The sequence below is a fragment of the Spermophilus citellus genome (assembly GCF_964194105.1).
Source record: "Spermophilus citellus genome assembly, chromosome: 1".
Taxonomy (NCBI): domain Eukaryota; kingdom Metazoa; phylum Chordata; class Mammalia; order Rodentia; family Sciuridae; genus Spermophilus; species Spermophilus citellus.
The window spans coordinates 267015523-267020794 of NC_138182.1; positions in this window are offsets into that span (position 1 = coordinate 267015523).

A 5272-nucleotide genomic window follows, 5' to 3' on the forward strand; every position below is an offset into this window, starting at 1 on the left:
TGAAGTTCTGGAGCAAAATCTAGGTTCAGTGGAGCTTGATTACTAGTGTTGTCTGTCATTTGGTATACATGGGAGAATAGCCAAATTTCTATCGCGTATTTGCTATTCAGGTGTAGAGAAAAGAGCACTGAACTCTGAGTTAAAAAAAAAATTCCTGTGGGATCCCAACTCTGCTATGAAACATCTATGTGAACTTAAGTCACTTAAACATTCTGAGCTCCAGTTTCCTTCATTTATTTCTTTAACGAACATCTGGTGAGCACATCTACCAAGTACCACAGGAAGTTAGAGCTGCAGGTGAATAATAAAGATAAATATAACATGCTGATTACTCTCAAAAAGAGAGAGAGAGAGAAAGAAAGAATGAAAACATGAAGTATAAGTTCTGTAACAGCAGTTGCTCAATGCAATGAGAACAGAAAAGAGAGAATCTGTGGGCACTGGGAAAGACTTCGCAGTGAAATTGACATTTGAGCCATTTCTTCAAGGGAGAGTAACAATTCTTCCATATGGAGAAGAGAAGCCATTCCAGAAAAAAAAAAAAAGCTGTTTATGCAAAGGCACAGAAGCATGATGGAGGGCAGTGTATGGAGGGAATGGTGAGTACTTCGGGTCATTAAGTAGAGGAGCCTTTCCTAAAGGGGATTGCAGAGAATGCCAATTCCAAGGGTGTGCATTGGTTGGTTAGCTGGGAGAGGGAGAGAGGCTCTGTGACATAAATCAGTTTAAGGAGAAAACTGGGTTGAACAAAGTGACATGGGTAACTTTCCTGAAGGACTCCTCAGATTTTAAATTCAACTTCTCTCTAGGCATATTTTGAATTATCATTTTTTTTAGAAAACATTGTATTTTTATATACCTGAATTCTTTTTGAAAATGGTCAGTGATTTAAATTTTGGTCTAAAGACCTTATATTGTCTTTAGAACCAAAGTAGAGAACTTGGTTTTGTTTAGAGTAAAGGGTGTAGGACATGCCTGAACTAAGGATGCAAGGTTACTTTTATAAGTTAGTAAAGAATTTGGGTCCTACTTCAGGTCATAATAAAATCTTATGAATATTGACTATCCCACCAACAAACTATTTTATCTGATCATAGTAACATGTCTTCAATACATCCCTATGAAATTATTTTTCTTTATGATTCTTTGGTGATTAAGAGATGTAATTCTGGAGACAGAGAAACCTGGATTCAAACCCCAGAACTACTACTTCCTGGCTTGTGTAATCTTGGTTTCTTCATCTGTTAAACGTGGATGAGCACCATAAATTGAAAAGCTACCTCTAAGGTGATGTAGAGAACATTTTCTTGCTTGACATATCAGATGTGACCTAGAGCTTATCAGCCCCTGGAAACATAGAATATCATAGACAAGACAGTCTGGCACAGTCACTGAAGCCCAAAGAAGCTATTCCACACTATGGAGATTAGTTGTCCTTTAATGAACTGAAGATTTTGGGGAAGGGGAATTCTGCCACCTTGTGGTAGGAGTAGTTGACGGGAGGTTGATTGCTATCATCCCTAGTAGAATTCCAGCCCTCTCAGATCTTGGCCCACCTCTGAATTTATGAGATTCCTGGGCAACTGACTTAATTTGTGTCTATTTCCTCTGCTAACTTAGAATCACATTCTCTTTGGGTTTACTGAGGAGAAAGTGAGGGTGTCCAGAGAGCTTCTGTATTTTATGCAGTCCCAGTAGAAGAGAATGAACCAGCTTTAGTGGGATTGCATATTAAAAGACCTCAAGATACTTGTAAAATTTTCTATCTCTTATTTCTATAGGGCAAGCAGTTTATTTCTATCTGAGAGTTATGAAATCCACAATTTTTATAGGCTTGAGACTATATAGAAGGTGACTGAAGATCACTTAATAGAAACTGTTTCTGGATTTTTTTTTTTTTTTTTTTTTGGACCATGTTCCTTCAAACTCCAGTTTGACTCCTCCAGTATTAGGAAACCAGAGAATGGAAGTCATCATGACTGGAAAAGGGGAAGCCAAATCCGCTTTTCAGCATGCATAGAGTTTCTGGGCTTTAATTTTCTGTGCTCACGAAGATCACTTGAAAATCATGAGTTATATAAGACCCTAAGTTAGATAGGTTTTTCAGATGTGGTTAAAAGTAATACAGATAACTCAGATATCCATTATTTGCTAATTAAATCAAGGGAAGAGCTCACTCTTCTTTTAGGAGAAAACTCAAGACTCTGGTCCCACTCTGGAGACCCATTACGAGAGTCAGCACTTTTAGAAGTATGATAATGTGGGGAAATGATGGTGACCGTTGCCTCAAGCTGAGCACAGAACTTCTTGCTCAGATAAGGCAATGATTTGGTGCAGGGAGAGGCACAGGTAGTTGTGGAAGAAGGGAAGAACAAAAAAAAAAAAAAGCACAAATGGTTTTCTCCTTTCTTTTAGGTCTTCTGTTATCAGTAAAGAGAAAACCTCTATACAAGAGTCAACAATAAAAGCAACCTTGTTGATAATAAAAATTTTGGAACACAAAATATTTTTACTGGCATAGATAGCAGAGATAGAGCAAAATCAGAAGTTTTTACTAATGATACTGGGGTGAAAAGGTCCACTTAGTAGCACATTACAGGTAAGAGTCATGGAAACCAGGATCCTGACCTATAGGAGGGAAGTCTTTTAGGCACATACTTTAAGCTATAGTTTCTTATGCCACAGAGATGTCATTACCTTCCATTTGCCTTTTCTAACTTTGATTTCATTCCTTTCAGTTATGATCTTTTAAAAAAATTCTGCAATACCTAAGCAGTTTATTGGTGAACATCTTAAGATATTATTTGGAAGTGTTTTTACTCACCTTTTTGAGGTTGCTAAAACTGCTTTGCAAGGATGTTTGATCCTTCTGAGACATTTGCCTGGATCTTATCTATTGAGAAGATCTTACGAAACAACTAGAAACAAGAGAAATTAAGGGACTTGAAAGGCCAGCCTGGTGGTAATTATAAGGTGGACTTCCTGAACTGCAGATGATCATTCTTTCTATTCCACTGTGCTGCCTCCACAGTAATGGATTAGAAAACTTTGTTTTAGAAAAGGAATGCTGAGGTTGTTGGGGAAAAAGTCCTTAGCCCCTGAACAAGTGTATATTTGGGAAAAGAAACTGGCAATCAATTGCTCCTTACTTTGTTCCTTTCATATTCAAGAAGAAATTAAAGGAGAAATCTTATTTGAGCATGCATTATAAAATTTTTAAATTTTCCCCACCTCATCCATTTACCTGAACTAATATTAGGAGCACAAAGACCATGTCTTAGAGATCAGAGTCTCACTAGCAACAACTACATCACTGAGTACTTACAGAAGTATATTTTGGTTTTTCGTTCAAGAAATTATTTGTCCAGCTATAGTAGTGAGTACTGTTTCTGCTGTGGCAGAAGCACTTATCTACAAATTAACCAAGGTCTTGTGTATGGATTGGTAGGCTTTCTGATAGCAGATGCTGGCTAACTCCCAGAATGATTTAGATTTGGCACTTGGGATCAAGGTTCCCAGTAGCAATCCTGGCTAAAGGCACCTGTATTCCATTATCCTTCTCTGCCAACACTTATAAACTGGTAGCTTGGCCTGTCAATGTTAATTTTAGGCCCACCCGGAAATAGGACTTATATTGTTAATATTCTGAATTGACTCAAGTAGCTTTGTAAGAATCACTTCCATTCACATACCAAGCTGAAAGTGGATTTTCAGTGAGATAAAAACAAAGAACTAGAAAGATGCAAACAGTCAGACTCCATTTGGTGGCACCAAATTTAAAAGTTTTTACTATTTTGTGAGACCCGAAAGCCTAAAGATCTCCAAACTGACAAACCAACTTCAATTAAATAACAAAAAAGGGTAACACTATAAAATAAAATTTCATGGTGCATCTATTCTTACATTTGAGGTTTTAAATTATTTATTATTTCTTTTTTCTTCATAGTTAATGTAAAGTTGCTATTTTGAGATTTTAATTTTAATGTTTTATGATAAAGTGTTTGATTGTGAATGGTAAAATTTTAATAACCTTGAGAAAGTAAGTTGGTACCTATGTTTGCTCTCCCCAATATTTTTCCAAAGACTTTATTTTTTATTTTATTTTTTTTTTTAGTTTTAGGTGGATACAATCTTTATTTTTTATGTGGTGCTGAGGATTGAAACCAGTGCCTCATAGGTGCTAAGCGAGCACTCTACCACTTGAGCCATAACCCAGCTCCAAAAGACTTTATTTTTAAAAAGCAATTTTAGGTGAATGGCAAAAATAGAGCATGAAGTAGAGATTTCCTGTATGCCTCTTGTCCCCATACATGCATTGCCTCCTTCAGTATCAACATCCCCCCAACCAGAGTGGTACATTTGTTAAAGTCAACTAAATATAGTATAACCATTAAGTTCATGGTTTTCATTTCAGTTCACTCTTGGTGTACATTCTATGAATTTATATATTTGGACTTGTATCCATCATTACAGTATCATCCAGAGCATTTTCACTGCCCTAAAAATCCTCTGGGCTCCACTGAAGAGTTTAAAAATTTTACGGTTTTGTGAAATTTCAGTCTTAAGAAAATACACTAGAAATGTTGAACACGATACAATCTCATATAAAATTGAATTCTCACAGGGAAACTATAGATAAGAACCAAGCTACTTTCTAAATTTAGTGAAAATGAGCAATCTGGATAAACAACCCCAAAATTTTACATTTATTCTAATTACCTGATCAAATGTACCCCTTGACATTTTTGAGAGGAAGATCAAATATTTTCCTAAGCCTCTGTACCAAATTAGAATCTGGAAAAAAGAAATTCAAGCCCAGATCAAATAGATGAAACAGTTCACATATCCTGAATATTCCCAGCTTTACAAATTGAGAGCCACTACTAGTATATATTGATCAACAAAACTATTCATTTCAAAAAGAAAACCTGCTTCATTTACTCTGATTATCAAAAACTTAGACCATGACTGAGATATGAATACCAGAAGCACTTATAACGCAATAGGGGTGCAGTGTTGCTTTTGTATGTTAGGTTACAAGCACCCCCCCTGGCAGTCATGTAGCTCTAAAGGATTTCCCACTCCATCCAGGGATTAACAGCTGGAGTCCTAATCAGAAATGCCATAGGCAACTGCTACAGGTATTTCTGTATTCTGAACCAAAGCAAATTACAAATATAATCAAGGAAAAGAAAAAAAAAAAAAACACCACACTTCTCCAGTTCCTTAGGATCCAATAAACTATTTCCAGTGATGAGAGACAGGGAAGGGG